We start from the raw sequence: 27,611 nt of genomic DNA on the forward strand, positions 1-27,611 counted from the left end.
AAAGGTGGGGGCAAAATTGAAAAGGAAATTAGGATGAGAAAAGTACTGGAAAAACCAAAAAAACTCCAAAGATTTATGTTAAAAGACTAAAGAGCAAGAAGGTAACTGAAGAAAGAGTAAGGCCAATTAGGGACCATAAGGGTAACCTGTGTGGAGGCAGTCAGGTGTTGAATATGGACCTCAGCAAATACTTTAACTTAGACCAGAGTTGTGGAGACGACACAGCCTATCCAAAATGGTGCAGGGAACTCATATCCAGAAGTTCTTCTCCCATTTTGTCAGATCCTATTATTGCTGATAGGAGAACTGGGGTGGTATGTGATTCTCACGTGGAGGAAACCCAAACTTAGCAGAGTCACTTGAACTTGGTGCTACGTTCAAGCAGACTCCATTTTCACTGGAGCAAGCCCCTTATCCTGCTTTGTGTGGGTTGCAAATTTTTCGAGTACATGTAAATGCTCGAAAAGGACAGATAAGATTCATGGAACTGTCACACTGTAAAGTTATTTAAATAATCCGCCTCATAAAAGTTATAAAAAGCCTGCCTTTGCCAATGAGTTGAAAAAAAATCTGCTTACAGTTTCAATGGCTGTTTTGTTGTCATAAAACTAAGGGCTAACATTACAGCATTACTACTGCTTGTTTACCTTCGATAACCTATCATTATCATAGCGGGGGACTGTAAATTCTTATTTTGATAACTGCTCCAAGAGATTTTTAAAGGATTAGCTGTCTTTGCTGTGGCCTTATGAATGTAAATGTTTGTTTTTCGCAAGGATTTGAAGGATTTTAAATATATTGAATGGGCCTTTTATTTTTACATAGTGTAGTCTCAAATAGGTATTTAGAACTTTATTTTATTTAATCTCAGCATGGCTGCTGAGGTCAGTTCATGGTGGAAACTGAATGAGTTGGCCTGGAGGGTGTATAAGGGGCCAGGGTGGGGGGGTTGGGAATGGTTTGGCAAATAGAGACATGAGAGTGGATTGTCGGGGGGGGGAGTGGACTAGAGGGCCTAATATTTAACAAAAGAACTGACATCAAGTCCCAGAGAACTGAGATGGGCCTTTTAACCAATCCGATTCAGCCTCCAACAGCCCCTGTTGCAGCCTCCGAACTGTGCCCTGTGCCCACACCTCCCAAACAAAGATTCTGTCACTTGGGACACTGCTTCCCAAATCATGAGGCAAGCTGGGAGGTTTCCTGTCTCTATACATCCTCTTTGGGAGCAAAAATCCCGGCCTTTGTTTTCACTAAATATTGGAACAATTAAGACTTTGCAATAAGGAGGAGCAGTGTGAAAAATTGGATGATGTTAACATATTGAGAAAGGCAGCAAAGTTTTGGATAAGCTCCAGTCAAAGATGGGAGGCTGGCCTAAAGTGTTAGAATAGTCAGGTCGAGAACTAACAAAGGCAGGAATCAGAGTTTCAGCAGCAGATAAGCTGGGGTGGAATGGAGACGGGCAATGATACCTGGATGGAATGAAATGTGATTGAGTGGATATGGGGGCAGAAGCTGACCTCCGGGTCAAATACAACACCAAGGTTGTGAATGGTTTGGTTCAACCGGAAACACTGGGCAGGTAGTGGAATGGAGCTTGTGGCAGGAATCAAATGGCATCGGTCTGCCCAATATTTTGTTGGAGGAAATTTCTGCTCATTCAGTATTGATATCAGATAATCAGTGTCATTACTGGATAAAATCTCAAGGCCGATGAGTATGGTGAGGCCCATGTCAGTTTATCAATCTAGAAAGACCTTTGAGTTAAGCCTCTTTCTCTCTTCACAGGTGCTGCCAGACCCGTTGAGTCTTTTCCGCACTTTTTGTTTTTCTTTCAGAAAGACTTTAAAGTTTCCCAACATCCTTCCCACCCTGGTTTATCCTTCCAAAAGAATTCCAAACTCCCCTGCTTCAGCATCCAATTGTTTACTTTAAGTGTTTCCCAGATGTTCTTGCTTTCATTATCCTACTGATGCTTCATTGGGGTGGCACGGTGGTTAACACTGCGGCCTCACAGTGCCAGGGACCCAGGTTTGATTCCCAGCTTGGGTCACTGTCTGTGTGGAGTTTGCACATTCTCCCCGTGTCTGCGTGGGTTTCCTCTGGGTACTCCAGTTTCCTTCCACAGTCCGAAAGAGGTGCTGGCTAGGTGCATTGGCCATGCTAAATTCTCCCACAGTGTATCTGAACAGGCGCCGGAGTGTGGCAACCAGCGGATTTTCACAGTAACTTCATTGCAGTGTTAATGTAAGCCAACTTGTGACACTAATAAATAAACTTTAAACATTACATTTAACAATTATGGGTTGTGAGCAGCTTTGCTGTGTATTTTCTTTTCCCTGCACCCAGCTATACCACTAGGGACGACAAAAGAATCATTGGCATCTACTGTATATTAGGTTTCTTGGGATAAATACGAACACTATGATTCATGGTGAACTAAGTAATCATAGGTTAAGCATCAAGAAAAGAACTATGTTTCAATCCTCACTTGATGATTGTCGCCAGGATGGAGGGTGGGGAATTGTTGCTGCGTTGTACAAAAGGAAAATACAGATGAATTTGAATTACAAGTTTTATTCTGTATCAATCTGACAGTGTCATTGGTGGCTCAGTTGGCAGCACACTCACCCCTGAATCAGAGGTTGTGGGTCCCACTCCAGGACACGAGTACAAAAATCAAGGCTGACACTGCAATGCAGTACTGTTCGGAGTAGCGTGGTGGCACAATGGTTAGCACTGTTGCCTCATAACTCCAGAGACCCGGGTTCAATTCTGGCCTTGGGTGACTGTGTGGAGTTTGCACATTTACCCGTGTGTGTTTGGGTTTCCTCCGGGTGCTCCGATTTCCTGCCGCACTCCAAAGATGTGCGGGTTAGTTGGATTGGCCATGCTAAATTGCCCCTTAGTGCTCCAAGATGTGTAGATTAGATGGATTAGCCATGGTAAATGTATGGGGTTACAGGGTTAGGGTGGGGCAGAGGACCTAAGATACTCTGGGTAAGATGCTCTGAAAGAGAGTTGGTGCAGACTCAATGGGCTGAATGGCCTCTTCTGCACTGTTGGGATTCGATGATACTGAGGTGCTGCACTATTGAAGGTGCCACCTTTCAGATGAGACATTAAACTGAGGCCCAGTCTGCTGACTCAGGTGGATGGAAAAGATCCCTTGGCACTATTTCACAGAAAAGCAGGGGTGATATCCCCAGTGTTCTGTCAAATATTTATCCCTTCCTCAGAATCATAAAAAGGAATGATCTTATCATTATCACTGTGGGAGCTTGCTATGTGCGAACTGGCTGCCTCGTTTCCTAAAATATGGACTACACTTTAAAAAAAGGTTAATTGGTTGTTAGGAATTTTGAGACATCTTGCGGTCTGGGAAGGTCCTGCATAAATCACAAAGTTTTGAGCAAAACTTTCATTATAGTCATGCTTTTAGCTGCAAGATCCTATTCTGTAATTGTAATGAGTAGGTTTTTTTGTTTGTAAAATTATATGTTCTTCTTTGAAACTTTCTTTGCACGAATACAAGTACCTTTTTTCTATTTCTTTGCATTTATCCTTTGTCTTTTCAGTGAAAACAATTGTAGTTTATTCAGCCTCTCCTCATAGTCAACACCCTCGGTACCAACATCCTGGTGAACCTTCTTTGCACGCTCTCCAAAGCTTCCACATCCTTCTGGTAGTGTGGCGACCAGAATTGCACGCAGATTACCCCTTAGTGCTCCAAGATGTGTAGATTAGATGGATTAGCCATGGTAAATGTATGGGGTTACAGGGATAGAGTGGGGGAGAAGGCCTAAGATACTTTGGGTAAGATGCTCTGAAAGAGAGTTGGTGCAGACTCAATGGGCTGAATGGCCTCTTCTGCACTGTAGGGATTCTATGATACTGAGGTGCTGCACTATCAAAGGTGCCACCTTTCAGATGAGACATTAAACTGAGGCCTAACCAAGGTTTCATATAGCTGTAACTTGATTACTCAATGCCCCAGCCGATGAAGGCAACCATGCCATACATCTTCTTAATCACCTTTGCTACCTGCATTTACAAGAATGGTTCCAGGGATGAGAAACGTCTGTTATGAGGATGGATTGTAGAAATTGGTACTGTTTTCTTGGAGAAGAGAAGGCTGAGAGGAGATTTGATAGAGATGTTCAAAATCACAAGGGGGCTGGACAGAGTAGATAGGGAGAAACCGTTCTTGTTTGTAAAAGGATCAAGAATGAGAGGGCACAGGTTTAAGATGATTTGTAAAAGAAGCAAATGTGATGACAGAAAAAACATTTTCACGTAACGAGTGTTTGGAGTGTGGAATGCTCTGCCTGGCAGTGTGCTGGAGGCAGGTTCAATCGAGGTATTCACAAGGGCACTAGATGATTATTTGAATTGAAGCAATGTGCAGAGGGCACAGGGAAAAGGCAAGGGCATGGCACTAAGTCATAATGCTTGTTTGGAGAGCCAGTGCAGACACAATGGGCCAAATGGCCTCCTCCTACACTGTAACAATTCTATGATTATGGCACAGATGTTGGGACTTGTTGAAAGTGGCACCTTGCAGCCTCTTTTAAAAGAGTTGATGTGGGTTTTGACCACATGTGAACACACCAGCAAAGAGCTGTGAGTTCAGTGATGTTTTACATGCACCCTTTGCAGTTTTCCATTGCTATACTTAGGGCTGTCAGATCCTAAGGAGAAAAAGAACATTTTGTCACTGTGTGCGAGACTAGCTGAAGTGCATGTGCCAAGAAATGCTGTTTTGTTATGTTTACCTAATGAACTGTTGCCCAGTAGCTGTCCGCGATTTGGAAAGGAGATTAAAATGAAAGAGATATATCGCAGTTGTTATATCAGAAGCCATCAGCAGAGTTTTTTCAAAGTAACGGTTGCTAAACTTGGAGTTTCTTTAACATGTATAAATAGATTGATTCTGGGAGAAGAGGTTCAGTGCATTCTCATGATGATAGCTTCAGAAACTGGATATGTGTTATGCAAGAGCATTTACATGAATGGATAAGGCATTTACACTCATCTCACTTTTAGAGACTGAATCAGTTTTCTCAGCAAACTGAAATGCACCTTTCACTTTCCCAGACTAGTTCACAGGTTTCAATGTGTTTTTTCCCCCTCCATTACAAGTATTCCATATATGGATCAAATCAGGTGAATTAGGAGACCATGATAGACCCTGCCCAAATTATTCATTTTAAACCTCAACTTATTCGTTTTAAGTCTATTTATTAGTGTCACAGGTAGGCTTAAAGCTGCAATGAAGTTACTGCGAAAATCTCCTAGTCGCCACACTCCGGCGCCTATTCGGGTACACTGAGGGAGACTTTAGCATGGCCAATGCACCTAATCAGTACGTCTTTCGGACTGTGGGAGGAATCTGGAGCACCCAAAGGAAATCCACGCAGACATGGGGAGAACACTCAGACTCCGCACACACAGTGACCCAAGCCAGGAATCGAACCCGGGTCCCTGGCGCTGTGAGGCAACAGTGCTAACCACTGTGCTGCCCCGTGATGATAGTCAAAACTCTGATGATCAAATCCTGCTTAATACTAATTTTTAGCTGTCAATAAAAGTTGCTAGCAAATAGGAATCCTCTGCATCCCAAGTCCTGCGTCTGCAATTGGCCGTGCATTATCCTAACCCCCCCTCCTTCAAGCCCTCCTTTTCATACCCAACACTGACCGCAGAAAGATTGGCTGATCCCAGCCTCTCTGAAGCAGCTCTCAAGTTGACTGACAAATCTTTGCTTCCAGGAGGGAATGTTCTCAACACCAACTTTGGCAATGTCGCTTAGATTGAAAACGCCTTGAGCTAGATAATAGCTCAGAGAAGATGAGGGTGCTGGAGCATTGGTCTAAGATCGGAAGCACAGGCAGAATTTAATGCCCTCCCCTGAGGCAGGTTTGGAGGCGAGGGGGCATTTACTCAGTGATGGTGGGGGGGGGGGGGCACTTTCCTACCTCCGCCCTGATTATGTCCTAGACAGGAAGGCTCTTGGACAGCCTTCCTTTCCCTCTGCCACTCGAAGCCTTAAAGTGGGCGTTAATGCCCAGTTAAGGGTCTCATTTTGCCTCTGCTGGTATTCAACTGGCGGCACGCAGGGAGCCCCAAAACCAAACCCTGGCATGTTTACTTATGAGTTGTCAGGTATTCAGTCCTTGCTCGATGGACCTGGCATTGGGAACTGATGGGGGGGGGCCACCAAAAACCAACCTTCTGTCGTTGTCTCTGGTAGATCTCCTGCTGCAGCCCTACCTAGTAGCCCCTATCCAGTCCTCACTCATCTGTGGCCTGGCTTCCTCGCAGATCGTAGGCCTCTGCTGGGTGCATTGCCAGCAGCTACCACCGCTCCTCTGGTGGCACTGAAGAACTCCCAGCCTCAGATTGGCTTGGATTATTATTATTTTTTAAATTTATTAGTGTCACAAGTAAGGCTTACATTAACACTGCAATGAAGTTACTGTGAAACTCCCCTAGTCACCACACTCCGGTGCCTGTTCAGGTACACTGAGGGAGAAATTAGCATACCAATAGACTGTGGGAGGAAACCCAGAGGAAACCCACGCAGACACGGGGAGAACGTGCAAACTCCACACAGGCAGTGACCCAAGCCAGGAATCGAACCCGGGTCCCTGGCGCTGAGAGGCAGCAGTACTAACCACTGTGCTACTGTGCCGCCCTGATTAGCTGCCAGCTCTAGGGGAGGCCCACCTCTGCCCGCTCACGTGCCTGTGTGGCACTTGATAGGGTGGGCCTGATCCAAAGGAGGCAATATGGTGCTCTCGCTGATGGTTGCGACACCCATCACCTAGATTAAGTTTCACTCACAGAAGTACAGGCTTCCTGTGGGTCTTGAATGTAATTGCAGGATCTGATTTCCAGTCACAGCCAACCAGGTTGAGAGGAGCCTACCAGGTGGGAAACCCTTAGGCACAAGGCTGTAGCCAGGGAGTGCAGAGGAGCCAAGGGGTTTGGGGAGGCCTGGAAGAGGAAGGAAATCAGAGTCTGAAGTCGGGATGGCGAGAAGGCGTGGGGGAGGAAGATCTGAGTTCAGAGCTGTGGAAAATAAAGGGCTGGTGGAAGTTGTATTTAGGAGGAGGAAGATTGGAGTTTGGAGCCGAGGAAGATTGGAGGGACAGGGTTGAATCGGTCTTCACACTAGAAAACATGAAAGCATCCCAAGAATAACAGAAAAGGAGGGAACAAAAGGGAGGGACGACCTTTAAAAAAAATTCACAATCACTGGAGAAAAGGCACTAGGAAAACTAATGGGAGCAAAGGCTGACATGTCCTCTGGATTTGATGACCTGATCCTAGGGTCTGAAAAGAAGCAATTGCAGAGATAGTGGATACAATGGCTGTTATCTTCCAAACTTCCTGAGATTTTGGAAAGGTCCCAGCGGATTGGAAGACCACAAATGTAACACCGCTATTCAAGAAAGTCAAAAAGCAGAAAACTATGGGCCAGTTATTCTAATATCTGTCTTGGAACCATCATTAAGGAGGTAGTGGCAGGATATTTAGATACTCATTCTACAATCAGGCAGAGTCAACATGGTTTTGTGAAAGTGTTTGACAAATTTAGTAGAGTTCTTTGATGATGTAACAAGCAGGGTGGATAAAGGCATCAGCAGACACACTATATTTGGAATTCCAAAAGGCAGTTGATGTGGTGCTACATAGAAGGTTTCTGCACACAATGAGAGATTATGGTATAGGGTGTGATTTATTAGCATAGATAGAGGAGTATTGGCTAACGAACAGGAAACAGAGTCAGGACAAATGGGCAATTTACTGTTTGGCAGACTGTAACTAGGGGAGTGCCACAGGGTTCATTCATGGATCTTCAGGTATTTATGGTCTATATTAATGACTTGGATGGAGGAACTGACAGCATCGTAGCAAAATGTACTGATGATGCAAAGATAGGTAGGAACGCAAGTTGTGAGGAGGATTCAAAGGGTCTTCAAAGGGATATCGATAAGTTAAGTGAGTGGTAAAGATTTTACAGATGGAGTATAATGTGCACCAAATGGCTAGAAACTGTGTAGAACCCCCTTGGCTTTAAGACAGACAAGGAATGTATATTGCAAATTTTAAGTGTATTGAAATTCTATTGAGGCACCTCAGATTGGAATATGCTGTGTGGAGACAAGTTGAATTTTATCACACCTTCAGTAGTTTTCAAGTCGAAATGTTTTGTAATGTGTCCTTACATATTTTATGAATAAAATATATTTTTGGTAAGAAATGTGGGGAAATGTGAGGTTGTCCACCATGGCAGGAAGAGTAGAACAGCAGAATATCATTTCAATGGAGAGGGACCACAGAGTATTGCAGTAGGGATCTGGGTGTGGGACACGAGTCAAAAAATGTTGGAATATGAATACAGCAAAGTAATTAGGAAGGCCAGTGGAATGTTGGCCAAGAGTGAATGAAGGCAAGAGGAATGGAGTGTAAAAGCAGGGAAGTTTGGCTACCACTACATAGGGTATTGCGAAAGTGTTTGACAAATTTAGTACATGGAGTACCGTTTACGGTTTTGGTCTCCTTGAGGACTGGGATACTTTCATTTGAAGCTGTAATGAAAAGGTTCACTAGGCTGATTCCTGGATGAAGTGTTTGTCTTATGAGGAAAGGTTGAACAGGTTGGGCCTATACTCACTGGAATTTAGAACACCTGAGGGTGGGATTTTCCAGCAGCGTGTTTTCTGCTGGCGGAGTAGGCTTGCCATTGGTCACTGGCAGGATCTTCCAGTCCCGCTGATGTCCACGGCATTTTGCATGGCTTACCCATTCTGCCGCCAGGACGGGGGATGCAGGTTTTGCCTTCAGGGGACCAAAACATCCCACCCACAGAAAGGGCTGGCAAAATCCGCCCTATAGAGAGAGGATGGTTCACAATATTAGTTAACATGGCGGGGAGGTTGAGTGATCAGCAGTGTGCAGGGAATGGGATCGAGGGAAGGAGAGGTGGATTTCAGGTACAGGATAGGCTCAGAGAGGGCATGAGGAAAGCTAAGAGAGTAACTAGAAACCCATGTAAAGCAACTGGCCTGGATGGGCACTCAGATCCTGTGCAGATCAGCTGGCGGGGGTATTCACAGACATTTTCGACCTCCCTTTACAACAATCTGAGGATCCCTATCTGCTTCAAGAAGATGGCCATCATCCCAGTACCAAAGAAAAGCCAAGCAGCGTGCCTTAATGACTATCGTCCGGTGACTCTGACATCCATCAATATGAAGTGCTTCGAAAGGCTTGTCATGGCACGAATCAATTCCAGCCTCCTGGACTGCCTGGATCCACTACAGTTTGCCTACTGTCGCAACAGGTCCACAGTAGAGGCCATCTCCCTGGCCCTGCACTCAACCCTGGAACACCTAGATAACAAGGTCACTTATGTCAGACTCCTATTTATTGACTACAGCTCAGCCTTCAACACAATTTTTCCTATGAAACTCATCTCCAAACTCTGTGGCCTGTGCCTCGGCTTCTCCCTCTGCGACTGGATCCTGAATTTCCTAACTCACTGACCACAATCACTAAGGATAGGCAACAACACCTCCTCCACGATCATCCTCAACACCAGTACCCCACAAGGCTGTGTTCTCAGCCCCCTACTATACTCATACACTTATGACTGTGTGGCCAAATTCCCCTCCAACTTGAGGGGACACCACCATAGTGGGTCGGATCTCAAACAATGGCGAGACAAAGTACAGGAATAAGATAGAGAATCTGTTGAACTGGTGCGGCAACAATAATCTCTCTCTCAATGTCAACAAAATGAAGGAGATTGCCATCGACTTCAAAAAGCATAGAGGAGAACATGCCCCTGTCTACATCAACAGAGATGATGTAGAAAGGGTCGAGAGCGTCAGGTTTTTAGGTGTCCGGATCACCAACAATCTGTCCTGGTCCCCCGATGCCAACACTATAGTTAAGAAAGCCCACAACACCTCTAAGGAAATTTGTCATGTCAGCTACGACTCTCAACAACTTCTACAGATGAACCATAGAAAGCATTCTTTCTGGTTGTATCACAGCTTGGTATGGCTCCTGCTCTGCCCAAGACCGCAAGAAACTATAAAAGGTCGTGAATGTAGCCGAATTCATTAGGCAAACCATCCTCCCATCCATTGACTCTGTCTACACTTCCCACTGCCTCGGCAAAGCAGCCAGCATAATTAAGGACCTCATGCACCCTGGACATTCTCTCTTCCACCTTCTTCCATCGGGAAAATGATGCAAAAGTCTGAGGTCACATACCAACCGACTCAAGAACAGCTTCTTCCCTGCCGCCATCAGACTTTTGAATGGACCTACCTTGCATTAAGTTGATCTTTCTCTACACCCTAGCTATGACTGTAACACTACATTCTGCACTCTCTCGTTTCCTTCTCTATGAATGGTATGCTTTGTCTGTACAGCGCGCAAGAAACAATACTTTACACTGTATGCTAATATATGTGACAATAATAAATCAAATCAAGATCAAACAAAAAGCTGAGAGTTCCAGGCTCAGGCAAGAAGCATTTAAGAAAGTTTGGCCAGACAGGCTAGTGGAAAGGAGGGACATTGCAGAGGCAGCCAATCGGATTGTTTCATTTCTTCGTGACTAAGGAATCCATAAGCTCCTCACACTCATTGCTGGAAGTGAGAGTGGAGGGGAGAGGGGTTTAAGATCCCAATAAGAAGTTGGGGGTTATCTTTGCATTCCACGATAATCCTGGAATAGTGTACAGTTTCAGTGGGACCTAAATGTACATAATCAAGCGCAAGTACTTAGAGAATTCTAGAGGGTAGAAATTTAACCCTGTTCCCTCGGTTTTACAGGCTTGTGACAGTGCCTGGAATAGATAATAGGCACCTTCCACATATAAATGAAGGGACCGATTCTTTGCAAACATTGAATAGCGATTATTGAAACAGAATCTAAGCCTTCTCTTTGGAAAAGGTGCCGAACACACGACCTTCTGACCTCTAACATTCAATCTTGCAAAGGCAAAACAGGACATTTAATTTGTGTGGAACACATGGGATTGATTTAAAAACACAAGGAAAAGAATTCCCAACTGTTTGCAGGATTGAGCAGTGTAATCTGTTTGAATGCTTTCTTTTCATCTCATCTCTGGGTTTTGCATTCAAAGCCATCCTGAACGTCCACATGGAAAATACTTTTGGTGAGGGAGGTTGGGGAGTGAGGACATCTATCATGATACATACTCATCACAGGATCAATCCTTTGATGTGACGTTAGGGAAAGGTCATTTGCCCCATTCACCATTCCTGGCTCTGCTGCACCTGTCACATGGTGCTGGGGGCTATTTTTGTGCTTGCTAGAACAAATGACACCTGGCTCGTAAACATCAGATCAATTAAATCAATGTTCTTGTGTCTTGCTTTTGGACAGAGTGCTGGCCCTTTATTGCTGTACAGCAGGTGTTAAGTACATCACCGCACCAGGCCTGTAATCCGAGCCCAGCACTCAGCTGCTAATACTGTACGGGGGACAGCTGAGTGCACGAGGGTTAATTCAGGATGGACCTTACGCATGTCGAGATATCTGTTCAGTCTAAATTATGCTATTCAGTACGCAAACACTTTGGAAAGAGCTGACATTTATGTCATTGTATGTGTGTTTGATTTTAAAGCCAATACTATAATTGGTGAGCCTGTTCAATTTTATCCAGCTCTTGGTACCTTAAGCTTTTGGCTTTCAAACCTAATTTCACTTGTTGAACAGTAAAAATAAGTCATTATTTGCTTTCTGCTGCGTAGACTGGATATTAAACTGTTAGAATCCAAGCTGCTTTTGGTAGCACAGTGGTTAGCACTGTTGCCTCACAGTGCCAGGGACCCGGGGTTTGATTACTGGCTTGGGTCACTGCCTGTGTAGAGTCTGCATGTTCCCCCTGTGTTTTAGGGTTTCCCCCGGGTGTTCCGGTTTCCTCCCACGGTCCGAAAGATGTGCTGGTTAGGTGCATTGGCCATACTAAATTCTCCCTCAGTGTACCTGAACAGGTGCCGGAGTGTGGCAACTAGGGGATTTTCACAGTAACTTCATTGCAGTGTTAATGTGAGCCTATTTGTGACAATAATAAATAAGCTTTTCCAGGGCACCATATTATTATCGCAGTTCAAAATGGAGTCTCCTTGCCTTATTTCCTCTTTTTTTTTTCTTTCCTGTTATTTCTCATTGTCTCATTAATTGTGAGAGAGTCTCTTGTCATACCATGACTATTTTTGGCCTGCAGAGTTGTGCAAACACGTCTTTTCTTGGACAGTACAGATTCAGGGTATGACCTGCCTGCAAGAATGTTAAGTGCTGGCTGTAAGGTTTCTGTGGATTACAGGCATTCTTTTTCTCTTGTTTCTGTCATGACCTCCACAAGTGAATTCCATCAAATGTTCCAGGGATGGTTAAATAAAGCGTTGCAGCTTCAAAGCTTGAGAGGCATCATAAAATCCCATTTGGCTAACACACAGTGATGCCTGACATCCCTCAAGCTGCCAAGCTGCTCGTTTTCCCAATCCTCCTTCCCTCCACCATTCCCACGATCAAGATTTTTTTTTTGCAGCAACAGATTTGGTAGTTGTTGTATTGGAAGCAAGAAATTCAATTGACTGTCGAGTTGGGAGGGCTGATATTTGGGCCCTTTCCCAGCATGCAAATGGTGAGGCCTGAGGAGCCCTAAATACTGGGCCTCAGACTTTATTGCCAATTCAGATGCGGGAAACTTGCCAAAATAGATGAGAACTGGATTTGGAAGGTGGGGTTGGAGTGGGGTTGGTGTGGGGGTTGGGGGTTGCGTGGGGGGGAGGGGTTCATTTGTTGTGACCTGATACTGAGCTGAAAGACAGGAAGATCCCAAGGGCCATCAGGCAGTGGAATCTCGAGCTGGTGCTCGTGTAAAGGGAAGTGATAGTTTAAGAAGAATGGCCGCTGATCCCTGGGGAATCATGGGAGTGGGAGGTTGACCTGCGTTCTGAAATAAAAACAGAAAATGCTGAAGTATTGGCAGCACCTGTGGAAACAGAAACCGAATTCATGTTTCCTGCATCTTCATCAGACGACCTGATGAAGTATATCCCAGGATATTGTGGGAGGCTAGGGAGGAAATTGCGGGTTCCCTAGCAGAGATATTTGAATCATCGATAGTCACAGGTGAGGTGCCTGAAGATTGGAGGGTGGCAAATGTTATGCCTTTGTTTAAAAAAGGCTGCAGGGAAAAGCCTGGGAACTATCGGCCAGTGAGCCTCACATCTGTGGTGGGTAAGTTGTTGGAAGGTATTTTGAGATTCAGGATCTACAGTCATTTAGAGACGCAAGGACTGATTAGGGACAGTCAGCATGGCTTTGTGAATGGAAAATCATGTCTCACAAATTTGATTGAGTTTTTTGAAGGGGTAACCAAGAAGGTAGATGAGGGCAGTGCAGTTGATGTTGTCTACATGGACTTTAGCAAGGCCTTTGACAAGGTACCTCATGGTAGGTTGTTGCATAAGGTTAAATCTCACGGGATCCAGCGTGAGGTAGCTAAATGGATACAAAATTGGCTTGATGACAGAAGCTAGAGGGTGGTTGTAGAGGGTTGTTTTTCAAACTGGAGGCCTGTGACCAGCGGTGTGCCTCAGGGATCAGTGCTGGGCCCACTGTTATTTGTCATTTATATTAATGATTTGGATGAGAATATAGGAGGCATGGTTAGTAAGTTTGCAGATGACACTCTGATTAATGGTATCGTGGACAGTGAAGAAGGTTATGTAGGATTGCGACGGGATCTTGATCAATTGGGCCAGTGGGCTGATGAATGGCAGATGGAGTTTAATTTAGATAAATGCAAGGTAATGCATTTTGGTAGATTGAACCAGGGCAGGACTTACTCAATCAATGGTAGGGCGTTGGGGAGAGTTACAGAACAAAGAGATCTAGGGGTACATGTTCATAGCTCCTTGAAAGTGGAGTCACAGGTGGATAGAGTGGTGAAGAAGGCATTCTACATGCTTGGTTTCATTGGTCAGAATATTGAGTACAGGAGTTGGGATGTCTTGTTGAAGTTGTACAGGACATTGGTAAGGCCACACTTGGAATACTGTGTGCAGTTCTGTTCACCCTATTATAGAAAGGATATTATTAAATTAGAAAGAGTGCAGAAAAGATTTACTAGGATGCTACCGGGACTTGATGGTTTGAGCTATAAGGAGAAGCTGGATAGACTGGGACTTTTTTCTCTGGAGCGTGGAAGGCTGAGGGGTGATCTATTGCAGTCTATAAAATAATGAGGGGCATAGATCAGCTAGATTGTCAACATCTTTTCCCAAAGGTAGGGGAGTCTAAAACTAGAGGGCATAGGTTTAAGGTGAGAGGGGAAAGATATAAAAGGGTCCAGAGGGGCAATTCTTTCACACAGAGGGTGCTGAGTGTCTGGAAGCTGCCAGAGGTAGTAGTAGAGGTGGGTACAATTTTGTCTTTTAAAAAGCATTTAGACAGTTATATAGGTAAGATGGGTTCAGAGAGATATGGGCCAAATGCAGACAATTGGGACTAGCTTCGGGTGTAAAAAAAAGGGCGGTTTGGACAAGTTGGGCTGAAGGGCCTGTTTCCATGCTGTAAACCTCTATGACCTTTAAGCAATCAGTGATTTACAGATAAATCATTTACATTATTACATTCTTTTACATCTGGCTGAGCACCTGGCACATCATAACATTCAAAGCTATGGGCCAAGTGTTGGTAAATGGGGTTAGGTGGAAGGTCAGGTTTCTCTCACACGTGTCAGTGCAGACTCGATGGGCCGAACGGCCTCTTCTGCACAGTATGATTCTACACTCTCTTCATTTCCATTGGGGTGGCACAGTGGTTAGCACTGCTACCTCACAGCTCCAGGGACATGGGTTCAATTCCCGGTTTGGGTCACTGTCTGTGTAGAGTTTGCACATTCTCCCTGTGTCTGCGTGGGTTTCCTCCGGGTGTCCGGTTTCCTCCCACAGTCCAGAGATGTGCAGGTTAGGTTGATTGGCCATGCTAAATTGCCCGTTCATGTTCTAGGATACATAGATTGGAGGGATTAGTAGGGCAAATATGTGGGGTTACGGAGATGGAGCCTGGGTGGGATTGTGGTTGGTGCAGACTCGATGGGCCAAATGGCCTCCTTCTGCACTGTAGGGTTTCTATGATTCTATGATTCATTTTGGCTAGAGGTAATTCCTGGGTTGCTTTCGCTGAGGCAGTCTGCATTTGCGATGGATCTAATACCTACTGCAAGTTAAAGGATGACTCTTTTTTTCCTGGCCAAATGTTTGAGACAGAAAGCCACATAGTACATGAAAGACAGGCGCTGTGCCATTCTGTTTCTTGGCTGTTGTTTCTCAAATAACCAAAACTTGATATTGGGACAAGTACTACCTTGTGTTAGCTCCCTCTCAACCTAGTAAGAAAGCTGAATGGTTTGTCGCTGGGAAGACATTTCTGGCCCAATTGCCCATTTTCCAGCAAAAGGAGGAAGTATGACAGTAGTCAAAATCTTTAAAAGAGGCGTCCAGGACGAGATGTAAAGGCAAACACTATGTTTCAGCTTTCAAGGCTGCATAGAGATTGGCACCTGGTCAAAACGTAACATCATATCCCTTCAGCAATTGCTCAGTGCACTCATCATCATATTCCTTTAGTGCGTGATGTGTTTTACATTCAGTACAAGACTGACTTATTTAGGACAGATACCCATCACATTGCTTAAATTCATGAAAGCAATTGGCCCCGAAGGAACCATATTCAGGTCACATTGGAAATTGGATACAGCTTGACAATGATCTCCTTCAGTCAGTAGATTTTACAGAGTTGACATCTTGCAGAAATTTTGCTGACTGTAAAATGAACCTTTGAGAACTATATTTACTGAAGGGGGGAAATTCAGAGCTTACGGCCCACCTAATTTTGTCACGTTCTCCAAAAGGCAGAACTTTGCACAAAACGAAACATTCAATGTCCACAGTAATAACTTGTTGTGATTGAAATTGTTTAAAGTTTATTTATTAGTGTCACAAGTACAGCTTACCTTAACACTGCAATGAAGTTAATGTGAAAATCCCCTAGTCGCCACATTCTGGCGCCTGTTCGGGGACACTAAGGGGGAATTTAGCATGGCCATTGCACCTAACCAGCACTCCTTTGGACTGTGAGAGAAAACCGGAGCACCCGGAGGAAACCCACGCAGACATGGGGAGAATATGCAAACTCCACACAGACAGTGACCCAAGTTGGGAATCGAACCTGGGTCCCTGGCACTGTGAGGCAGCAGTGCTAACCACAGTGCCACCGCGCTGCCCTAGAAAAATAGGAGAATGCACAGACTCCACACAGACATTATTTTTGGGGAAATAAAGTGTATTACGATGTAGGTCTTGGTGATTCCCCTCTGGTTTCTTCAATTAGAGGAGAATTCTTTAATTCAACTTTTTTTTAAAAGTGATACTCAATTCTTTGGGAAGGTAGCAACATAAATCATCTGCCAAGCGTTGATATTTGAATTGTGGCAATGTGAATGTATGAATATTAACTGGTGGTTCACAGGGAGATGCAGCCCAATTCTGGGCTTGCTGGGATGGAATGGGTCTGCAATTTCAACATCTCCTTAGCCTGCCCTACCCAGTGGTATCAGCTCAATTCCACCTCAATTTCAGTTACTTTTGATAGTAATTACACAAAGAGCTTCATTGCTTCTTTCCCACTGGTGACCAAAGTAGTTATTTTGCATATAAGTTATGAGACAATGGTGTTGAGATTTAAATAGAAGAATTGACCTACATCTGGGCCTGGGCTCAACAAGTGCCACTGAGGTGGGCAGGTCAAAGTGCATGCCAGTAAAAAACACTCGTCCAATATTTCTTCCTTCCAATGTAACCCATATGATTTTCAACATTCACTGTACCCAGGTTATCCAGAAAAATCTCTCTTAGTGAGTAAATTTGATCAATAGTATTGTTAGAAAAGAACCTTTGAAATAGTTCTATGGATGGACAGCATCAACATGAATAATGATAACCTAAAAATTTTGAGTCTGTTATTTCTTTGTCCAAATACAGTCTTGTGGGTGTACAGTTCCACGGATCCCTGAAAGTGCAACACAGGCAGATAAGGTGGTCAAGAAGGCATAGTGTTCGTGCCTTCATTGGCTGGGGCATCGAGTATAAAAGTTGGCAAGTTATTTAGAAACCCTACTGTGCAGAAAGAGGGCCAGTTGGCCCATCGAGTCTGCACCGACCACAATCCCACCCAGGCCCTACCCCCATATCCCTACATATTTACCCACTAATCCCTCTAACCTACACATCTCAGGACACTAAGGGGCAATTTTAGCATGGCCAATCAACCTAACCCGCACATCTTTGGACTGTGGGAGGAAACCGGAGCACCCGGAGAAAACCCACGCAGACACGAGGAGAATGTGCAAACTCCACACAGACAGTGACCCAAGCCGGGAATCGAACCCAGGTCCCTGGAGCTGTGAAGCAGCAGTGCTAACCACTGTGCTACCGTGCCGCCCGTTACAGTGATATAAAACTTTAGTTAGACCGCATTTGGAATATTGTGTGCAGTTCTGGTCGCCATACTACCAGAAGGACGTGGATGCTTTGGAGAGGGTGCAAAGAAGGTTTACCAGGATGTTGCCTGATCTGGAGGGTTCTAGGTGTGAGGAGAAGTTGGATAAACTTGGATTGTTTTCTCTGGAAAGATGGAGGTTGACAGGCGTCCTGATAGAAGTCTACAAAATTATGAGAGGCATAGACAGGATGGATAGTCAGAGGCTTTTTCCCAGGGTGGAAGGGTCAACTACAAGAGGGCACAGGTTTAAGGTGAGAGGTGGTAAGTTTAGGGGAGATGTGGGGAATGTTTTTCACATAGAGGATGGTGGGTGCCTGGAATACTCTGCCAATGGAGATGGTGGAAGCAGGCACACTAGCAACATTCAAGGTGTATCTTGATAGACACATGAACAGGAGGTGAACAGAGAAATAGAAATGCATATCTGCGTAAGCTTAGTGGGCTGAAGGGCCTGTTCCTGTGCTGTATTGCTCTTTGTTCATTTAACAAAGACTTTGGCTGGAATGTTACGGCCATTCATGCCAGTGGGACTTTCCCATCCCGCTGCAGTGAACAAGCATTTGGACGCCAAATTCTCTAACCTCGCTGCAGCGGGAGCGTGGCGAGAACGGTGAGTAAGATCACGCCCTTTGCCTTGATTTTATCATTTGCGGTTGGAAATTTAATTTACATATACTGAACATTAATTATAACTCCACAAAATTTCACTGAGAATATTTTTGTGACAAGTCCCTTTCATCCATGTGCATGATATAGATATCCTTCTGTCTAGCAATAAAAGCCAGAAAACTGTTGGTCACTTGACAATACGTTACTTTTAGAACATGGAAAAACTACAGCACAAACAGGCCCTTCGGCCCACAAGTTGCGCCGGTCGTGTCCCTACCTACCCAGGGTTATATATAGGCTTACCTATAACCCTCAATCCTATTAAGTCCCATGTACTCATCCAGAAGTCTCTTAAAAGACCCTATCGAGTTTGCCTCCACCACCATTGACGGCAGCCGATTCCACTCACCCACCACCCTCTGAGTGAAAAACTTACCCCTGACATCTCCTCTGTACCTACTCCCCAGCACCTTAAACCTGTGTCCTCTCGTAGCAACCATTTCAGCCCTGGGAAAAAGCCTCTGAGAATCCACCCAATCTATACCTCTCAACATCTTGTAAACCTCTATCAGGTCACCTCTCATCCTTCGTCCCTCCAAGGAAAAAAAGCTCCCTCAACCTATCCTCATAAGGCATGCCACCCAATCCAGGTAACATCCTTGTAAATCTCCTCTGCACCCTTTCTATGGCTTCCACATCCTTTCTGTAATGAGGCGACTAAAACTGGGCACAGTACTCCAGGTGGGGTCTGACAAGGGTCTTATAAAACTGCATCATTATCCCCCGACTCCTAAACTCAATCCCTCGATTGATGAAGGCCAGCAGACTATACACCTTCTTAACCACCTCCTCCACCTGCGAGGCCGATTTAAGAGTCCTATGGACCCGGAACCCAAGGTCCTTCTGATCCTCTACACTGCTAAGAGTCTTACCCTTGATATTATACTCCTTCATCCCATTTGACCTGCCAAAATGGACCACTACACATTTATCCGGGTTGAAGTCCATCTGCCACTTCGCCCAGTCTTGCATCCTGTCTATGTCACTCTGCAGCTTCTGACATCCCTCCAACCTATCCACAACACCACCAACCTTCGTGTCGTCGGCAAACTTGCCAACCCATCCCTCCACTTCCTCATCCAGGTCATTTATGAAGATGACAAACAGCAAGGGTCCCAGAACAGATCCCTGGGGCACTCCACTGGTGACCAACCTCCATTCAGAAAAATTTTGTTTGATAAAATTTACAGAACCAGTTCCTGTGTGTTTTGTGTTGAATTCACAACTAAAAATCCTAGATCATAGAATCCCCGCAATGCAGAAAGAGGCCATTCGGCCCATTGAGCCTGCACCGACAACAATCCCACCCAGACTCTATCCCCGTAACCCCATGTATTATCCTGCTAATTCCCCCTGACACTAAGGGACAATTTAGCATGGCCAATCAACCTAACCCGCACATCTTTGCAGTGTGGGATGAAACCGGAGGAAGCCCATAGACACAGGGAGAATGTGTAAACTCCACACAGGCAGTCACCTGAGGCAAGAATTGAACCCGGGTCCCTGGCGCTGTGAGGCTGCAGTGCTAACCACAGTGCCACCAAGCCACCCCCACTGTGCCACCACGCCACCCCGTGAAATATATTTAGGAAAGCAGGAAGATCCCACTCTGTTTTCTTGAGTCTTGATTGCTTCTATTTCTGCTCTAGATAATGCAATGTCAGTTTAGTGAATTGGCAGCTTGATAACGTTTGCTATTCGATATTTTAAGCATGAATGCAGCATTCAGTGCAATGCTGAGCCTTTCACAAAACCCAATTTGGGAGCGAAGGGTTAATTCCACCAAGAGCAGATGGACATCTGAGAATCTCGGAACGAATGGTTCACATTGCACTGTAAATCAAATAGCTTTTTAAGATAATTACAGTCTCTTCATAATTTCAGCTCAAGACAAATAGAATTACTCAGCCACCTTTTTGAATTAGTGCCTTTACTGTGACAGTTTCAGAGTCAAGTGTTTGCATACGCGGTGCTCGGCAGAATATTTGCTATACTCTGTGTTACATCAATTCAGTGAACATCTTCCTTTATAAGACATTTTTTGCAAGAGATACTTGGACCATTTCACGAGCCCATTTCTTTCCTCCAACATATATTTGTATTATTTGCAAAACATATTGAATTGTTCGGATACCAAATATTTGGCAATTTCTCATGGAAGTCCTCAAGTTTCCTTTTCAACCTCATGCAATGACAACAAATGGCATTTATGTTAATACCTTCACCAATTCGCTCCGTGTGCTGACAACTCATTTTCTGAAATAATGTCTGAATTGCTTATTTATTTCCATTTTCTTTATGTTGCACCAATAGAAAAGATGGCAGAAAAGCAACCTTCCTTAAGTCATCAAACTCATCACCCTCTTAAAATTCTTTCCTGTAAATATTCTTTGTACACAATATTCATGCTGGAATACTAAAGCCTTTGTATTCGACTAATTTACAAATGAAGCTATTCTCTAAGAAGACAGATCACTGAAAATGCATGAAATATTAGCTACAACAGGAAGTAAAGATAACTTCAGAAATGCTTTAACTTCACAAACACAAGTCATTCTAATTTAACTCTCACTTCCTTGTATAATTCTATTTTTAAAAAATGATGTTAAGTTTATCTATATGACTCCAACTCATCATGCAAAACCGATTCAATTGCTAATTAAAGAAATATTTGAATGGCCCAGCCATTTGGGAAACAAGGTCCATAATAGGATTCCACCCCCCTCTCTCTTTATAAACTCTATCCAAATGTAAAATTAACCCTACAGGCTATTCTGTGTAGGTGCTGTCATATTACTAGGAGACATATAATGCTAGTCACATCTTCCAGTCTAGGAGGTCAGGTGGAGTACATAACAATGCAGGCAGAAAAATAACGATAGTTACAATTGTTCTGTCCAACACAAACACATCTTAGGTTGACAATGTAATGCTGTTATTTTGAAATCCCAAACAGTAACGTATAGTGTTGCCCTTCAATTAATTTCAACAAATTAATTATATTTATATAGATTTCCTGTTAATATGTTATAACATTTTATTCGCAAAATTATTATTGCCAAATAACACTAACCACAATCAATATGGTATTTTCTTCTCCTCCTTTGGACTTATGATTGCAGATCTGATCCAAAATCCAACGTTCTGTTACAATAAGTCCTGTGTATCATAGATATCCAGTCTTCAGAAAAGAAGACAGTGAGTTGGACACGTTTATGCTGGCTTCCTTTTCTTACTCCAGTTTTCGTTGAAGACATGGCACAGGAGGTATATTTACTTGAATGTAGAACATAGGCTTTATTCTGCCTGTTTAAGGACTGGGACTTGTGTGCAGGGATCTATCTGTGTCCGGAGGCTTGGGCAGTGGGCATGGAGTGGAATGATCCTCTATATTTATCTCGCACGTTCAGTGGAGCTATGCACAATAAAGGCAGATGGCTCTGTCAGAAAGCTGACCTAGCCTCTCCATAGAGAGATGTAACAAGACAGGGCTTCAGGGCTTGCAAAGAGCTAACCATATGCTTGTGAAACACATTTGTTGTTGCTAATGAAATAGAGTAGTCCTCTTATTATGTTAATTTTAATATTCTTAATCACCCGTTATGTCTGTCAAAATGCTCTCTTTTTTAAAAAAATCAAATACTTAATTTCTGTTTTAATGTCTGAATATATTTTTCACTGTTTGAAGTACTCACATAAATTCATGCTACTTAGCACAATTTTTCTTAAAATTTTGAAGGCTCACTGTTACAAAGTAAAATATGATATTAAAAAAATATTTTTATACAGAATAAAGGGATACACCAAAATGTATTTCAGTCCAAGTAGCTTTTATTCAAAGTTAAATCTAATCTAATGAAGCAATTACGTTCAAAACAATTTTTGAAGTGGACATCATGATTCTATCAGACAAAACTGCCTTGTTTAAAACAGAAATGCAAAATTAAATAATTATGTTCTTTTTAGGATATATATATATAACCTGAGATTATAAGTAGTCTTCATTACTTCTTTTGCTCAGCTCTTTTTGCCCATCCCCCAGTGTATTTACAGGACATGTCAGAGAACAGAATGTGATACCTTTTAGATGATGAGTTCAATAATAAAAATGCCTGTTCATTAATTACATTGTCCTCATCTGTGCTTCCTATCATTAAAAACTGAAAATGATGTATTGTTTCATCATTAATTTATTGTTGTAGGTTATACTTCTTAAAGCAAAATTTTAATGTTGGATACTTAACCTCCCTTATTCAAATCCACGCCCTGAGTTTTCAATTGGGCACTTCTGCGTCTTTTGAAATGTATGCTGTGATGAGACAAGTTTTTTGTAGAGAGGGTGGTGGGTGCCTGGAACTCGCTGCCGGGGGAGGTAGTGGAAGCAGATACGATAGTGACTTTTAAGGGGCATCTTGACAAATACATGAGTAGGATGGGAATAGAGGGATATGGTCACTGGAAGGGGAAGGGTTTTAGTTCAGACGGGCACCATGGTTGGTGCAGGCTTGGGGGACTGAAGGGCTTGTTCCTGTGCTGTAATTTTCTTTGTTCTTTGCTATTTGACCCACTTGAGACTCTGCCCAGACTTTTTGTCACGCAGAGATTGGATTTGTATTACATTTTGTGAGCCATTTTGGAGTGTGGGTGCCAAGGCCCTCCTCAGTTCTCCAACACAAGACAGTTTAAAGGCTCCCTAAATGTCACCTCTTGCACTCACTTCAACCACCACCCCAATTACCCTCCCATACCTCCTCTGATTGCCCCTGCCACCCCATACCACCTCAGATCATCCATGCCCTCTCATGTATCCTCCATGGCCATTCACCCAGTATGCACTCTGTGGAGTCCACAGGAGCCATGCAATAGCAATGGGCATTATGTTAAAATAATTGGGGAAAACAATGAAATCTCTACCATACTAATATAACCCTGAATTCAAACACACGACCATTGATTCTGACAATGCAGAAAATTGCCCAGGTATAGCCAGTCCACAAAAAGTTAAGCAAATGCAGTCCAGCCAATCAGCCTTCTTATCATCAGCAAAGTGATGGAAGGTATTGTTGATACTGTTACCAAGCAGCACTTACTCAGCAATTTGTGTTCTGCCAGGGCCACTTGGTTCCTGGCCTCATTACAGCCTTGGTCCAAGCATGGACAAAACAACTGAACTCAAGTGAGGAGGTGAAAGTGACTGCCCTTGACATCAAGGCAGCCTTTGACTGAGTGCTGCATCAAAGAGCCCTGGCAAAATTGAGGTCAATGTAAATCAGGAGAAAACTTCCACTGGTTGGAGTCATACCTGGCACAAAGGAAGATGGTTGTGGTTGATGGAGGTCAAGCACCTTAACTCCAGGACATCACTGCAGGAGTTCCTCAAGTTAACATCTAAGACCCAACTCAATCTTCAGCTGCTTCATCAATGACCTTCCCTCCATCATTTGGTCAGGAGTGGAGATGCGCTCCGATGGTTGCAGTTATAACTTTTTGTATTTCTAAATAATCTCCCTCAGTACATGGAGGGAGCCTACTGAATCCAAACCTACAAAATGAAGATTAGTTCTTTTAAAAAAGCCCTTTTTCTCTGTACTCTCCTTGTGCAATCCATTCAGTCTTGTGAAAGCAGAAAAGCAATTCTATCATTCACACCTGTACGATCTATTTTCCGCAATATTTAAATTAGGGACTCTTAACACACACGCAATTTGCCCTGGAATGTCCAGTGTAAAACTGGCTTATATTTCAAATAGCATGTTCCTGATATTAACCAATGTCACAACTTGCACAAAGTGACAGTGAGCCTGTATATCTCCTATATATGATGACTTGTACCTGAAAAGTTGCATTGAACAACTGTTAAACTGTAGCAAAGTCCGTGACCTCAATTGTTCTATTGCTGAAGGCAGATGATGCGAAAGTGATGATTGGAATGGCAAGCGGAGAGATAATATGGAAAACTACTGGTACTCTCCATTCATGGCAAATCAAATCCCTTTGATGAAGGGTCACCTTGACTGGAAACTGTGGCTCAATTCTCTCTCCACAGATGCTGTCACACCTGCTGAGTTTCTCCAGCATTTTTCTGTTTTTGCTTCCGATTCCAGCATCTGCAGTATTTTGCCTTAATCAAATCCCTTGCCAACTTTAAGGAAAATGCAGAATATGTAGTGGACAGAGGGGCGGTATACAGCTAGTACGAAAGTAAATCTCTTGTTTAAGAAAAAAATTAAAGATTTCCCTGTAAAATGTGACATTTACGACAGCTGTCCTACTTCCTGGAAATTTATGATTCCCTCCTAATTGCCTTTATTCAGTGCCCAGTATGGTTAAAGATAGCTGTGAGTATTGCTAGATGGCCGATATCATCTAGGGCATGCGAGCTATGTGGTTGGTGTCGCACAGAAATAGCTGATGCTGCGTATGCCCAAGAGGGGAGCTGAAATATTCAGGGCCAGTGGTTGATGCTGGTGGCAGAGCCAAGTTGGCAAGATTTCACATATCAAACTTTTTTCAGATTTTCCATTACTTTCCTTTTTTGGGAGAAGCCGTGCAGTTACTATATTTATTGGTTTTATGGCTGAATTTTCCATTCCCTCAACAAAACATGTTTCTAGAGGACATATACTGTATCGGTTAGAGTGAGGTATGGAAAAATCTTTTCAGATTGAGCAATCTCCTGAAGCTGTTAAGTGCAGCCTTCTATTTTTTTTTTTGCTGTGCTGTTTTTAATAATTTTGACTGCTCTTTCACTGTAACCATGTTTTCTATGTGATAGAATTTTTCAAAGTATGTTTCTAAATGCATGGTAAACACAAGAACAGGGCAGCCTCGTATTACAAGTTGAACTTTAGACGGGTAGGTTTTAGATAGATAGATAGGTTGCGCACTTTTGTAACTGTCGCCTCGAGAAGCATTTTATGACGTAGAGAAGAAATACCATTAGCTTGGGCCTGATGTTATTAGTATATTGCTGGGTTTACTTTATGGAACAAAGAAGCATTCACCCAGTAGGCAAACGGGAATGGTGTCAGGTGCGTTACCAAACCTGATCCACAAGAGTAAATCTCCCGTATGATTAAACACATCGGTTTTCACTGACTAAGACGAATTAACTGATGTTGACAGATAATTCTTGGGGTGGGGGAGTGTGATCTTACCCAGAAAATTCTAAGCAGCGAGTGGGCATGAAAATGGGAGCATTTCAGACCCAATTTTTCGGCGAGAGAAAAATTCAGATCTTATGACAGTTACAGGAAGAAATGAGGCAGAGTGTGATTCTCGCCAGTAGGGGAAGTGGATGCATTATTCATGTCAGGAAGTTGGCTGATTACTGCTAGAGGGCACTATTGCACATGCGCCTGATCTCCAATGCCCCATGTACAATAGCACATAGTGCATTGGGAGACTCCCCACTCACCTGGACATCGCTCCCTCTCCCCGCCCCCCCCCCCCCCAATTCCGTACCGAGATCTCTAATAACATTTAAAGCCGGATTTAAATATTCATATCAGCCTCGCACACTTCTCTATGTGAGGCAGATTGTGCCGGCAAATCAGTGCCTGTATCATCGCGAGAGGAGAGAAACAGGGCGCAAGCCCAATTTTTCGCCCCTCTCGCGATTTGACTGGTTTGCCACACCGATCGCCCCCTTGGATTTTTTAAGACAATATTAATCTAACCTTTAAGTGTCCGCGTTTGTTTTCTCCGGGTGCTTCGGTTTACTCCCACAGTCCAAAGATGTGCGGGTTAGGTGCTTTGGCCATGCTAAATTGACCCTTAGTGTCCCAGGATGCATAGGTTAGAGTGATTAGCAAGGTAAATATGTGGGGTAACAGGGATAAGGCCTAGGTGGGATTGTTGTCATTGCAGACTCGATGGGCCGAATAGTCTCCTTCTGCACTGTAGGGTTTCTATGATTCTATAAAATCATTGGCTGTGATTGCACAGACTGATTTATGTAGGGTTTTTTTTGTGAAAGGGTTCACGAGAGACATGTGACTGGAGAAGGTCTTGGAGGATGGCCCTGAGCAGCTCTAATCTGAGGAGACCCGACTGCTCCAGTAGCCTGGGCTGACAGGCAATAGCCAGGGGATTGCTGAAATGGCAGGGCAGGGTGAATGCTGCCTCTCTGAGGGAGGATAGCAGCTTTCTGCTCCATGGTGCCACAGCCACTCCTCTTGAATGGTGCCCTAGTAACCTATTAGAGGACGGATTGTTGGACTGCTGTGAGACCCTGCAAGGCACTTCACATACTGTAATCTGCAACCATAATGGCAGCAGCCTTAGCTTACACTGCAGCATTCAGACTTTGGGTGGCTGTTGCTTATGCTGTAGTGGAAGCTGTGATATCAACCAACATTATGGCTTGGTCTACATGTGTGCCAACAGAGTTGCCACCACTATTGTTCTTGTAAGGTTGGACTCCAGGCTCATAGGAACATAGGAATTAGAAGCAGAAGTAGACAAGTTCAGCTCTTCGAGCCTGCTCCGGCATTCAATCAGATCATGGTTGATTTTTCCCTGGTCTCACATCCACCTCCCCACCTGTTCCCAATATCCCTCTTTCCCTTTTTTTATTAGAAATATGTCTATCTCCCTCTTGAAATCATTTAACGAATCAGACTCCACTGCGTAATGGGGCAGCGGGTTCCAGTGAGGTGCATTGGCCATGCTAAATTCTGCCTCAGTGTACCCAAACAGGCGCCGGAGTGTGGCGACTAGGGGATTTTCACAGTAACTTCATTGCGGTGTTAGTGTAAGCCTAATTGTGACACTAATAAATAAACTTTAAAATAAACTTGGCATTATTATCAAGATCAACTCTGGTTCAATGAGGAGTGCAGGAGGTCATGCCAGAAGCAGCACCAAGCATGTTTAAAAATAAGATGCCAACCTGGTAAAACTAGGACTGCATGCATGCCACACAGCAGAAGCAGCATGTGATAGACAGAGCTTAGAGATCACACAACTCATGGACTCGATCAAAGTACTGCAATCCTGCCACATCCAGTCAGGAATGGTGGTGGACTATTAAAAAGCCAATGGGAGGACGAGGCTCTGTAAATATCCCCATCAATGTTAACATAGTTCAGCACATCAGTGCAAAAGGTGGGGAGGCAGTGACATACTGGTATTGTCACTGGATTAGTAATCCAGAGACCCAGGGTAATGCTCTGGGGTCCCGGGTTCAAATCCCGCCATGGCAGATGTTGAAATTTCAACTCAATAAGGATCTGGAATGAAAAGTCTAATGGTGACCATGGAACCATTGTCGATTGTCATAAAAGCCCATCTGGTTCACTAATGCCCTTTA

General features: G+C 43.9%; 2 protein-coding genes across 9 annotated transcripts in view; one reads left to right on the top strand and one right to left on the bottom strand.

Moving 5' to 3' along the window:
- filip1l (filamin A interacting protein 1-like) overlaps positions 1-21,667 on the bottom strand; it is a 253,006-nt gene extending 231,339 nt beyond the window's left edge. For all 3 annotated transcript variants that reach the window (XM_078232875.1, XM_078232876.1, XM_078232877.1), the window contains exon 1: positions 21,372-21,667. The gene's annotated coding sequence lies outside the window, so the exon portion shown is untranslated. The remainder of the gene's footprint in view (positions 1-21,371) is intronic.
- The window catches only part of cmss1 (cms1 ribosomal small subunit homolog), a 331,630-nt gene that overhangs the window by 250,465 nt on the left and 53,554 nt on the right, over positions 1-27,611 (top strand). Inside the window, exon 1 of one of the 6 annotated variants that reach the window (XM_078232885.1) lies at positions 24,719-24,941. The exons of the other annotated variants lie outside the window; for them this stretch is intronic. The gene's annotated coding sequence lies outside the window, so the exon portion shown is untranslated. Of the gene's footprint in view, positions 1-24,718; positions 24,942-27,611 lie in introns of those variants that run through there. 6 annotated transcript variants of the gene reach the window in all.

This window comes from Mustelus asterias, chromosome 17 (genome assembly GCF_964213995.1).
Source record: "Mustelus asterias chromosome 17, sMusAst1.hap1.1, whole genome shotgun sequence".
NCBI lineage: Eukaryota > Metazoa > Chordata > Chondrichthyes > Carcharhiniformes > Triakidae > Mustelus > Mustelus asterias.